We start from the raw sequence: 13,921 nt of genomic DNA on the forward strand, positions 1-13,921 counted from the left end.
ATGAGTCTCTTATTCTACATATCTCACCATAAAACAAGCACTGAACTCATGGCTCACTCACGAGCTTTTTTTTTTTTTTTTGGCAGTACACGGGCCTCTCACTGTTGTGGCCTCTCCCGTTGCGAAGCACAGGCTCCGGACGCGCAGGCTCAGCGGCCATGGCTCACGGGCCCAGCTGCTCCGTGGCATGTGGGATCTTTCCGGACCGGGGCACGAACCCGTGTCCCCTGCGTCGGCAGGCAGACTCTCAACCACTGCGCCACCAGGGAAGTCCACTCATGAGCTTTTTAAAGATCAGATGCCAAACAGGACATCTATGATTTAAGAAACTGGGTCTGGAGTTGTCTACTCAAAATTAGAGTTGGAGCCAATAACAGTTTATGTCCAAAGGAAACAAAATTGAGTCAACAACTAAAAATAAAAATTGTTCCCAGAGACTTTGGCCTCAGGACGTTGGGAAAGGTAATACATCTGGGTCAGAATAATGTACACAAAGGAATTTTCTAGCCATGATATGACATTCTTACCATTTCTTTCATAGTTCCATGTCTTTGGGGGATGGGTTACATTGTCAATTGACTTAAATTTATTTAGTACTCTTTGTGCTGTTGTGGTTATCCTGTTATATTTCCCGAATCTTGAGAAAAGTTCATACATGTTTGTGCATGTTAAAAGAAGTGTCGCTATAGCTATATATGGGGCCCCAGATGCATCAGGTCATTGTACCCTTTCCCATAAATAAATATATACATATACATATAGATAGAGAGATAGATAGATAAATGCCAAACCAACACCAACCTCCACTTCTTTTTCTTGCTTTTTTAGCTTCAAACGATAGCCATTTTTTTAAATTAACAATTCAACTTGCAATCTCAGAATACACTTCAATTTAACAAAGGTATGCAGAGAGATTTTATTCCAAGGTGTCCTCCCCAAAAAATTAAATCAGTAGCACATAGTACTGCAGCAATTATCTCCAGCAGATTTAAATTGGGGAATATACATTGACATGTCTTTTGATATTTTAAATTTTTTGTAATATTATTTTTATTATAGCTTTTTAGATAATTAAAACTATATAAAAATTAAAAACTGTAATTAAACATTTGAAATGCTAAGAGCTGTGTAGAATATACCTTAAACTCCTCCTCTCCCCATTCTATGTGTGGGTGCGTCTGCAGTGTGTGTGCACATTCCACTTCTTTTTCAAATTGAGACTTGTATCCTACACTGAAACCCACTTCTCTTGTCCAACTCAGGTTCAAATATTGTTATTTTGTTGTTCAAAACTATCTCCTCCACATAGATCCTTGATTTCCTCTGATATCTCGTTAAATAACTTTTCTATTTCTTCTCTCTGATATGTCCAAAATTTTAATCTATATTGACTCTTCTAAAGAATTATGAATTTTTTAAAATAAATTTATTTATTTTATTTATTTATTTTTGGCTGCATTGGGTCTTTGTTGCTGTGCGTGGGTTTTCCCTAGTTGCGACGAGTGGGGGCTACTCTTTGTTGCGGTGCGCGGGCTTCTCATTGCGATGGCTTCTCTTGCTGCGGAGCATGGGCTCTAGGAGTGTGGGCTTCAGTAGTTGTGGCACATGGACTCTAGAGCGCAGGCTCAGTAGTTGTGGTGCACGGGCTTAGTTGCTCCGCAGCATGTGGGATCTTCCCGGACCAGGGCTCGAACCCATGTCCCCTGCATTGGCAGGCGGATTCTTAACCGCTGAGTCACCAGGGAAGCCACATGAATTCTTAAGAATGAAAGAATTAGAGAATTATGAAATATTTCTTAATCCTCAGAAAAATTTGATCTATATATTTTTTCTTTTCTTCATACTATATATTTCCACCAATTCTTAGTCAATAATTATCAACTTTATCAAAACCAATGTACTTTTTTTTTTCTTTTTTTTTTAGATGTTGAGGGTAGGAGTTTATTAATTAATTTATTTATTTTTGCTGTGTTGGGTCTTCGTTTCTATGCGAGGGCTTTCTCTAGTTGTGGCAAGCGGGGGCCACTCTTCATCGCAGTGCACGGGCCTCTCACTATTGCGGCCTCTCTTGTTGCGGAGCACAGGCTCCAGGCGCGCAGGTTCAGTAGTTGTGGCTCAGGGGCCTAGTTGCTCCGCAGCATGTGGGATCCTCCCAGACCAGGGCTCGAACCCGTGTCCCCTGCATTAGCAGGCAGATTCTCAACCACTGCGCCACCAGGGAAGCCCCAAACCAAAGTACTTTTAAAATTGATATATAATTGACATAACACTGTGTAAGTTTAAGCAGTAGAATGTGTTGATTTGATACATTTATATATTGCAATACAATTACCACCTTTGAGTTTGCTAACACCTCGATCACTTCACGTAATTATCTAATTATCATTACTTTGCACTTTTTTTGTGGTGAGAATAATTAAGATCTAGTCTCTCAGCAATTTTGAAGTATATAATACAGTATTGTTGACTATAATCATTACACTGTGCATTAGATCTCCAGAATTTTTATATCTACTAGTTGCAAGTTTGTTAAAAAATAAGGACTTAATTTGGGCATGGGAAGTGCTACCATGGGAGGGGGTAGGGGACAGCAGCTGGGGGACAGCTGTGTCAAGAACAGGAAAAGAGCAGAAGTGAGAGATGGTGGTGGAAAGTCAAGGACCAGGGAGAAAGCCCTGAGAAACGAGACCGAGCAGCCCTGGGGCTATGGGTTGAAAGAAAGAAGTGAATGAGGTGGTGGCCTGGGCAGAGGACATTCTTTCCTGCACCTTCTGGGGTGCCTGCAGGCCTGCAGTCAGGGCCCCGCCTGCCAACTGAGGAACAAGATATTTGGGGTCCCAGGCCGTGCGGGCCTCAGAGTTGCTGCCTGCTGAGCCAGAAGCAAGCAGCAGAGGCCAACAGACTGCCGTGAATGCCAGAACTGACACCACCTCTGCGGAACAGCTCACAAAGCCCAGGTTTTGGGCCCATCCTAGGCAAGTAAGACGAGCCTTTGAGAAAATTCTGATTTTTGCCCCCTCGACTGCCCAAGCCGGAAATTAGTGCCACCCAGGATCCTCAGATCTTTTGGGGAGTCCTGAAGGGGTGCTTCACACGTGTCCACAAGCCAGTCTGTCACGGGGCATCTTCCGTCAAGATCTTTGTCTCTGGCTTCGGCTCCCACTGGCCAACCTCACAGACCCCTAAGCCACTTGAGGGAGCCAAAGCTGCCATGCTTCGGGCACCCCAAGAAGTTGAGTTCCCTGTCTTTGTGGGGACGATAACCCCCTCCCCAATTCAGCGCCAACATTGTCAGTGCACCCCAAAGCTGCAGTGCACGGTCCAATCTCAAAGCCCTTTGTTATCGGTTTGGTTAGCTTCTGGCTCTTAGCCCTCAAACATGAGGGCCTAATCCGAGACCAAGGGTCTGACGGGGAGGGGACACCTACCTGGTCAGCCCTCCTTCTCTCCACCGACATCCTCCCTCTGCCCTCTTCCTTTGGCACCCCAAGGCTGTTGTCGCTTCTTAGAGCCAGGACACAAAAACAGCTCCATTTCAGAAGAAGCTGTTCTTTATGTTTCTGTATCTACAAGATTGATTTTAGTGCTTTTTCCTGAAACAAAAAACTGGGTGCCCTCAACGTATACAAGAACAGCTTTCCAATGAGAAATTGGTTTGGATTGTTCCCCTGGGCTCTGAAAATCTCAGGACTGAGTTTCAGCAGGGCACAACATTACATAATGGTAGGAGGAACAAACAAGACGAGGCACGCATTGAGTGTTGAAAGATGTGAAACCATGTGTAAGATCATGCTGATCTCTCAGAAATTCTCAGCTGTTTCATCCACCCTCTGCCACGTGGATCTTCCCCAGTGCTATCTTCCCAGTGATTGGCACAGAGAAAGTGCTCAGGAAGGATTTTTTGCATAAATGAACGTTTATAGTTGGTGTAGGTATTTGAAGGCAGAACTTTGTATTGCAACCCTGGTGTGGGTTGAGGGGTCCCATTCTGGTCCCTTGAAGAAGCTACTTTGAAAGGGGTCTGGAAGACATGATTTGCCCTCCTCCTGATGAGAAGAAGTCAGACTGGTCTACGAAGTGGGAGGGGAAATTACCCAAGGGCTGGAAAGGGGAAATTCGGGGCTATGTTTAGGCTGAGAAATGAAGAGGGGAACCATGTGCACCACCAAGTACGCAGCCTGACTTTGATAACATTAGGAAAAATTTGACGCAATGTGCACTTCTATAGCTCCTCACCGTCTCATTTAATAGGTTCAAAATGGCACAGGTAAATGAGAGAACTGACGTGGAAGTGCTTGGGTTTTTGTTTGTTTGTTTGTTTTAATTAAAATAAGGGTAACTAACCTTGCAATGAACTTTACCTTTCACAAAACCCTAACCCATACAATTGTCTCATCTGACCCTACAAAAACTTCATAGAATTAGGTAAACATATATTAGTCTCACCTTCCTTTTACAGATGAGAAAAGTGAGAATTGCAGAGTCAGTAAAGGGTCTATCCAACTCAGAGCCCTGTCCTCTTTCTACTATATGTATTTTACTTTGTACTGATTGCATTACAACTCTACGAAAGGCAATTAAACAAAAAGATCTTTTTGAAAACTCCTTGTAAAACAAAGCTTTATGTATACACAAAATGTTTTTTTAGTTGTAATACAGCATATTATCAGGGCTACTGCTGGTCCATATGAAGTCTTTCTAGCAGAGTATGAGCTGTTTGTGTGGTGAACAACCTGCCCAGCAGTACATGGTGTATCTTTGGGATATGGGGGAAGGTAGTAACGGATGTGAAGTCGCAGATTCTGGGGGTTTAGTTCCAATTCTTCCCCTATTAGCTTTGCAACAGTAAACAGGTCATTTTGCCTCACTGAACTTCAGTTTCTACATCTATAAAACTTAGATATTAATTATGCTGTTACCTTTATCACAGTATTATGAGATTTAAGTGAGTTAAGATACTACAGGAATGTTGTTTTACAGATGAGGAAAGACTTGTCCCAGTCTGTATGTATATGTATGCATATATCTATATATCTATAGCTATAGATAGATATAAAAACAACTGTTTTTTGCCTTTTGAGCTTATTTTGTTTTATGGGGGAGGGGGTGCTGGGGATGTGCATATTTCCCCTTAGTATTCCAGGATAGTGGACTAGTCATCATCCACCCAGAACACATTTCCCTTTCTTCCTTCCTAAAAGGACTCAGCTTTTCTTGGATCCAGGGGTTGGCTTGTGTGTCTACTCCCCAGCATTGGAAGGTAAGGGCTCTACAGCCTCATGTCTTTTAAGGGTGTGTACTTACCCTGTGGGCAGAGCTGAATGTGCAGACCTTGCTGGCTTCAGGGCTGGGATTTTGCAAGGTGGGTCTCTGAGGATCTTTATGGTCTGGGCCTTGCTTACCCTTCATTCAACAAAGATGACAATCAGAGTTTGGGTCTGAGCTCAGAGAGGAGAAGACTGAGAAACGAGCATATCTGAGGGGGAGTCAAGAGTTTTAATTTGACCATAGATAACTTTGAGATGCTCATTAGAAATCCATGGCAAGACAGCATGAGAGCACTTAGGACCATGGGGTTCACCATTCTGTTCTCCTTACTTTTCTATATATTTGCATTTTTCCATAACAACAAAAAAGAAAACAGTTCAGCATATGAGTCTGGAACTCCAGGAAGAGCTGGAAACTTCTTACAAGACGATGTAAACTTGGAGGTCATCTGAATACACTTAGTATTTAATCATGGGCCTGCAGGAAGACACCTAGAAGAATTAAGGAATCAAGCCCTGGGAACTCTGATATTTAAAAGTCAAGAAGATAAGAGATGGACGGACACAGAAGTGAAGAGGGTGTGTCCTGAAAGACAGGTGACGAAGGAGTCTTAAGGAGGGAATGATCAACAATATCGAATGCTCCTGACCATTTGAATAAGATGAGGACTGAGAATTGGCCATGGCCTAGGCAAGCGGAGTGATGGGGACAAAGTCCTGACTGGAAAGTATTAGAAAGACCAATGAGGGGAGGTGAGAAAGGGAGACAGGTATAGGTAACACCATGATGGGGTTTTGCTGTAAAGAGAAGTGGAGCGGTAGCCGGAAGAGGACTCTGCTTGCTTTTTGTTGCAAGATTAAGACATTACCGAATGTCTTTATGCTGATAGGAATGATCCAGTAGGGGTGGAAAAACTGACGATGAAAAGTGCTGCTACAAAAGGGAGAGAGTTAAGTGCCGGAGCAAGGTGTTTGAGTAGAAAGGAGGGAACAGCGTCCAAGCAAAAGAGAGCAGCAGGGGGCAAGCGGCTCTCTCCTTCCTTCACGGAGCTCGGGTCTGCTTGTGAGCCCTAGAGCTGCTGGGACCATTTGCGGCTGCCTGAGGATGAAGTCTGTGCTGAAGGCTGGAGACCAGAGAGATAAAAAGAACCGAAATGCTCTCATGTGGAGGGGTCCCTGGACCACTAACCTGCAGCTTGCCCTGCCCCAGGACCTGCTGTCACATGAGATGGTAAACGACCTCATTGTTTAAGCGGGCTCAAGTCAGGTGGTGGTTGTTGTTTTAACTTTATTTTGTGATAATATTACTTAGAGAAGAGTTGCAATATTAGTAAAGAAAAAACACCCATATACTTTCCCCAGAGTCACCAATTTTTTTTTTTTTTTGCGGTACGCGGGCCTCTCACTGTTGTGGCCTCTCCCGTTGCTGAGCACAGGCTCCGGACGCGCAGCCTCAGCGGCCATGGCTCACGGGCCCAGCCGCTCCGCAGCATGTGGGATCTTCCCGGACCCGGGCACGAACCCATGTCCCCTGCATCGGCAGGCGGACTCTCAACCACTGCGCCACCAGGGAAGCCCAGAGTCACCAATTTTTAATATTGCGTGTGTGAGTGTACACACACACTTGTTTTCTGAACTATACTAGAGTGAACTACATGTCTTGTGTCCCTTTATACATTAGACCTGTACTTCTTCAGTGTATTTCCTAAGAACAAGGATATTCCCCTACATAGCTACGGTCCAGTTATCAAATTCAGAAAAGTTTACATTGATGCAATACTTTTATTTAAGCTACAGTCCATATCCTAATTTTGTCAGTAGTCTCAATGATGTCCTTTATTTATTTCTTTTTATAAATTTATTTTATTTATTCATTTTTGGCTGCATTGGGTCTTTGTTGCTGCGCGTGGGCTTTCTCTAGTTGCGGCGAGCAGGGGCTACTCTTCATTGCAGTGTGCGGGCTTCTCATCGCGGTGGCTTCTCTTGTTGCGGGGCACGGGATCTAGGTGCGTGGGCTTCAGTAGCTGTGGCTTGCAGGCTCTAGAGCGCAGGCTCAGTAGTTGTGGTGCTCGGGCTTAGTTGCTCCATGGCACGTGGGATCTTCCCGGACCAGGGCTCGAACCCACGTCCCCCTGCACTGGCAGATGGATTCTTAACCACTGCGCCACCAGGGAAGTCCCAGAAAATTTTATGTTATGCATATTTTACCACAATTTAACTCCCACACACAAAGTGCTTAGAACAATACTTGGCATATATAAATGTTTAATAGTTGTAAGCTATTATTATCATCTCTCATATTACTGCCTTTGTTAAAGCTTAATAGATGTCAAAGAGAGTGGTTTGGAGATCACAGTCGTCCAAGGCTGGACCACACAGATCCAAAAGTATGACATTGTCAGTGCATCTGGGGTTGATCAGGCTCAGGAAAATTGACTCGTTAAGTCAATTCCCTAGAAACTGATCAACTAGATCTTCAGAGGCACATTCTAGGAAAGCCTCCTAGAAAAACAATCTGTTGTCTAAAAATTCCTTACCATGTGGAATCAGAGATCAGGGGTCAGGAGCATTTAACCACTGGTGGCATTAGGGACTGGTCGCTTAGGGTTCCATCACCCTCTGCAGGGATGGCTTTTGCTGCCAGTTATATTGCTCAGGGCACCCTCTCCCTGGGACCTGTCACTAGAGATCACAACAACTAGTGTTTTTGCCCTTCAACTTCCTTTTTTCCAAACTGCAGGTAGATTTCCCCACACCTATACCCTGATAGGACAGTCTGTCTTTAGCCAAGTTTACAAAACCATTAACTCACTTACAAGCCCTTTTAGTTCTAGATCTGACACCTTTGAATGGCCTTGAGGGTTTCCCAAGTCTTCATCAGCAACACAACCCATTTTGAAGGGAAATACTTTTGCATCTGGGGAATGTGTTCATTTTCATTTCTCTGGGCAGGTAACCATCTCCAAATTCTGAGGATACCCCACAGACATACACTGCCTACAATCTTCCTTTACTCGTTACAGCTCCTATTATTACTTGGTGTATCATTTCATTCACTCATTTAACAAGCATTTATTGAGCATCTACTATGCGTCAGGCACTGTGCTAGGTGCTGGAAATACAATAGTTGGCAAAACAGACATGTGCCCTCCAGAGCAGACAACCTACTGGACAAAAGATGACCATAGGCTGTGAGATTGACTTTCTAACCAACATGCAGAATTGAGACATCAGCTCTCTTCCAACTGCCCCAGCAGGAGATGAGCCCCCTCCCGCCCACCTCTAACAAAGCTACCGCTGCTCAGAAGGGTTGGTTGGTTTTGTTTTGTTTTGTTTTGTCTAGCTTTTCCCATGAAATAGCTTTTAGAGCCTCTGGTGTATCTTTTGAATAACCTCAGTGGTGGCAAAGGCCTAAATGGTTTACAGCAGATCTGACTTTCAGAAATAGTTAAAAGGCATGAAGAGTTAAGTCTGGCAAATAATTTGTGTGATAAAGTAGGTAATAACATTGTGGGTAGAAAACAAATTTGTTTTAAATGTAACTCTCTGGTGACTGATTCTTGTCATGCTCAAAAACTGCCTCTGGAAGCATCTCCAAAGCTGGAAAGCCAAGCATGTTTGCAGCCACAATGGCATCACTGTTCGGCCCTCCAAAGGTGAAAAGGGCGACAGTTATTTGTATGTGAAGTTCCAGAGAATGGCTGGGTTGTTCACTCCACAACCTTTGAGTTCTTTTTAAAGTTGAGTGCCTATGGCTCTATTTTTGTATCAAAAACAATCTCATTATTTTATTGTTATGAACTCCCAGGAGGAGGAAGGGACCTTAAGCAGCATCTTCCCAGCCCCCAGTCTGTGCCAAGCACATTGAGGACAGTTTAGTGCCAGGGTGATGGCCCAGCCTCAGGTGCCAGATTCAAATCTCAGCTCAGTCCCTTGCTAGTTGTGACTTAAGGCAAATAGCTTAGCCTCTCTCTGCCCCAGTGTCATCTTTAGAATAGGAATAATAATAATTGGGACCGGGTTTCCCTGGTGGCTCAGTGGTTAAGAATCTGCCTGCCAATGCAGGGGACACGGGTTCAATCCCTGGTCAGGGATGATCCCACATGTCACGGAGCAACAAAGCCCATGGGTCACAACTACTGAGCCGGCGCTCTAGAGCCTGCGAGCCACAACTACTGAGCCCACGTGCCACAACTACTGAAGCCCATGTGCCGCAACTACTGAAGCCCGTGCACCGCAACTACTGAAGCCCCCGTGCCACAACTACTGAAGCCCACGCACCCTAGAGCCCGTGCTCCACGCTAAGAGAAGCCACCGCAGTGAGAAGCCTGTGCACTGCAACGAAGAGTAGCCCCTGCTCACCTCAACTAGAGAAAGCCCATGCACAGCAACGAAGACCCAGCACAGCCAAAAATAAATAAAATTTTTAAAAAATTTGGGACTGCCTTGTAACAATTGCATAAGATAGTTGTGAAAATGAAATGAGTTAGGACATTGTAAGGCATTGAGAACAGTGCCTGGCACACGGTCAGGCTCAGTAAGTGAATGAGTGATTTCCAATGATGTTAGTTCTTTGGGAGCAGGGACCAGGCATGCTCTTTGGGTCTCACTGTTCCTAGCATGGAGCTATCAATATGGTACATGCTCAGTAAAAACTTATTCCGGGATAAAGTGCACACACACACACACACACACACTTCCAAGAGCTCCGTGTCCTGACATACACATCTGTTTAAGCTCCCTTCATCTTGGGTACTTTCCCTCTGATGTCTCCCCTTCTGCCTAGGTGCAGTCAGTTGTCTGCTCCCTGGCAGGTGGACAGCAGTGGGGGGCTGGAAGCAGGGTGAGCCAGGGGTGGGGTGGGAGCAGGAAACAGGGCCCTCTATTTTAAGCACTTGCTTCAGCTGTTCCAAGGGGACCATCCCATCACAATTTAAAATAGGGCCCTCCAGGTGGCCAGGGCAGGCTCTCAAGGCCCACTGGGGCCCAACTGACCCATCATGGCAGTGAGGCGGAACCCTGCATCCTGCCGGCCTGACTAGCTGCTCCGAAGAAGAGTGGCTTTGTTTTGGGGTCAGGTGGTAGAGCTACCTGCCACGGTGGGAGCTGCCAGGGGCAGAGCTAGAAAGAAGGCTGTGGCTCCCAGAGAGCTGCAATGCCTCGAGGCCTCTCCATCACCCCGGTGGGCCTCCGGATCCCTAACCAGCTGGCTTCTCACTGGCTTGGTTCTATTTTTAGACACTTACAGTAGGCTGGATTATCTTCAGTCCTGAACAGACTCCCAAGGCACAGCAGAACTTACCGCAACTCAGGCCATGTCTGTCTCTTCCCCAGAAATGACCAGAAATCAAAAAACATAAAGATTACAGTACAGGGTGGAAGGTCAAATGTCCAGCTGCCTCTTGGAGGGCACAGGTCTTGACTTGTGGTGACTGTTTGCTCTTCATGCTTGATCTGGCCCAACTATACCCAAACAGAGAAGTGGCCACAGTCTCCCAAGCCTCTGCCCCTCACAGGTCCAGGCCTCAGAGCAGCTGAGTCTGGCCCTTCCCGGCCTTCCTCAATTCAGATTCCTCCTGCAGGCCCTGGTCACGCCGTTCTCAAAACACAGGTGGCTTGTTAAAATCAATCACCTGGGCAGCTTGTTAACAATCCAGATGCCTGGGCCCCATGTTAAACCCATTAAATCAGAGTCTCTGTGGTGGAGGCAGGTGTCTGAATTACTTAAACAAAGTTCCAGGTGATTCTGATTCACACCAGACTCAGAGTCAGTGCCCTCATCAGTCAGGTTCTCTTTGATCCTTGCTTCCTTGTTTGATTGAAACTGGAAACCCCTGAGGCTCGGACTGGAGCCACATGTAATTTCTGCCTCTCTAAAAAGTGAAGTTTTCTGCTAAAATTATGCAGACACCAGATCCCCAACATGAAGAACTTCCTAACTGCCTAGGATTGGCTTTTTCTGAATATCAGACTCTGCTTTTTAAATATAAAACGTGAGGGTTATTAGCAAGAGTAACAGAGTCAGGAGAGGTGGCCTGATCTGGTTCATTTATACAAGAAGTATTGCTTGAGCAGTTATTGTAAGCCAGACATGATTCTAGGCACTAGGGGTCCAGCATTGAACAGGCCAGACCAGGTCCCTACCCTCATGAAGCTGACATCCTAGTGAGAGAGACAGTCAATAAATGAGCAAATAAATAAATAAGATAATGTCAGGCTGCAGTTGAATCAGGTTGATCTCCAGCACAAGTAACAGAAGATCCCAACTAACCAGGCTTAAATGATAAGGGTGATTTCTTACCTTACATTATGGACTGAATTGGCCCCTGCCCCAAATCCTTATGTTGAGGTCCTAACACCCAGTACCTCAGAATATGACTATATTTGGAGACAGGGCCTTTAAAGAGGTGACTGAGTTAAAGTGAGGTCTTCAGGGTGGGCCCTGATCCAATGTGACTGGGGTCCCTATCAGAAGAGGAGGTTATGACACAGACAAGTGCAGGGGGAAGACCATGTGAGGACACAGGGAGAAGACATCATCTGCACGTCAAGGAGAGAGGCCTAAGAAGGAAGCAACCCTGACACTTTGATCTCAGGCTTCAAGTCTCCAGAAGGGTGAACAAATAAATTTCTGTTGTTTAAGCCATCCAATCTGTGCTACTTTGTAATGGCAGCCCTGACAGACTAATACACCTGCTGAGGTCAGACGGCTCCCGGCTTGAGAAATTCAGGGGCTCAGGGGCTTCATCCCTTTCATTCCTTCCACCCTTCTGCTCTGCCATCCTCTGCCTGGCCCTCAGCTCCTCACTTGGCTATAAGTTGTCTGGTAAAGTTCCAGGCATCAAACTCAGACAGGACAACACTCTCCCTGGAAGGAAAGAGGCACCGTTCCATGCCATGTATCTCCTCTGCAGAAAAATAAAGCCTTTTCCAGCAGGCTCCCAATAGATTCTCCTTATATTTCATTTGCCAGAATGTCATCCTGTGTTTAGTCCCAAACCAAGCACTGGCAATGGGACTGGAAGCACGTTAGATGAATTAGGATTCACTCCTGAGATGAATGGGGGTGTAGGAAACATCACCTGAACAAAATTAGAGTTCTGTGGGCAAGGCAGAAGGGGAAACAGGCTTTGGGGAGGCAGCTAACTGTGTCTGCTATGAAGTGTTCTGCAGAAAATAAATGCAGGCTGATGTGATAAAGAGCGATAGAGGCGGGGTGAAGTTGACAGGGTTAGACCAGGAGGTCGGGCAAGGCCTCTCTGAGATGATGTTTCAGCTGATCCCCGATTGACAGGAAGGAGCCAGCAAGCAAAAACTGGGGCTCAAAACATTCCAGGCAGTGGAACTGTAAAGCCCTGGAGGTAGAAACAAGCTGGCTGTATTCCAGCGTCAGAAAGAAGTAGAACTATACTACCTCCAACAAGACCTTCCCTTCCCTCCTCTCCTCCCTCTCTGCCTCAGTCTACCTACCTGAAAGGGGGGTTTAGTGAAGGTTGTCAGGCATCTCCATGTGCCTGAGTCATCACCAGGGTGGACACCAGTCTGGCTGCTTCCACAACAATGTCACAAGAGCAGAAAGCCCTGGAACAACCAAGCAGGTGTTCTCTTCCAAGAAGGATGGGAAAACTCCAAATGGAAGCCAGTCCAAGGGTCCTGGTGAGCAAGTACCTGGAGCTTTGAGCTTTCCTTCAGGGGCAGAATTTGCAGTTTGATGAAGAAAAAGACATATACTTTGAGAAACGTGTGTGCAGGTCCTCCGAGAAAGTAAATTTCACATGCCAACTGTCCACATCCCCCTCCAACTCATTCACATCACTTCTGCCTGGGCAGGGAGAGGTGGGGAGAGTGTAGAGAGCAGATCCCAGTCTCTCAGAACTCAGGAGTGTGCATCCAGCATCAGGGAAAATGTATGGTCTCACCGGATGTCAGGCTGGAAGGGATGTCCGGGATTATCTGTCTGCCTGCTTCATCTACTATTTTTCTTTTTTCACTTAATAATATGTTTTTGTATTCTCATTCTTAAACAGTGAGCAGAAAGCAGTCATAAATAGAGTCAAAAAGGTAAAGTCCCACTGGCACATCGATACAGCCACTTTGGAATTAACCTTACCTCGTCAAGTTGGGCAGGCCCATACCCCGTGGCCCAGCAATCTCACTCCTAGGTACATACCCAGAGAAACTCATGTGCTTGCACCAGAAGATGGGTGCAAGGATGCTCGTGGTGGCATTGTTGGTAGGAGTGCAAAACCGGCAACCATGCAAAGGCCATCCAAAACAGAATACCTCTGTGAATGGTGGTATATCCAAGTTTACGATACCTCAGTAAAATGAATGAATGATAGCTGCACTCATCAACATGGGTGAAACTTACAACACTATTGAGTGATAAAACTAGTCCGAAAATACAGCATGATTCCAATGGTTCTAATTATATAAAGTTTAAAAACAATCAGGTAGGGCTTCCCTGGTGGCGCAGTGGTTGAGAGTCCGCCTGCCGATGCAGGGGACACGGGTTCATGCCCCGGTACGGGAAGATCCCACATGCCGCGGAGCGGCTGGGCCCGTGGGCCATGGCCGCTGAGCCTGCGTGTCTGGAGCCTGTGCTCTGCAACGGGAGAGGCCACAACAGTGAGAGGCCCGCGTACTGCAAAAAA

Source organism: Aethalodelphis obliquidens, unplaced genomic scaffold, assembly GCF_003676395.1.
Source record: "Aethalodelphis obliquidens isolate GAN/ISIS:26980383/991018 unplaced genomic scaffold, ASM367639v1 scaffold5, whole genome shotgun sequence".
Lineage (NCBI taxonomy): Eukaryota > Metazoa > Chordata > Mammalia > Artiodactyla > Delphinidae > Aethalodelphis > Aethalodelphis obliquidens.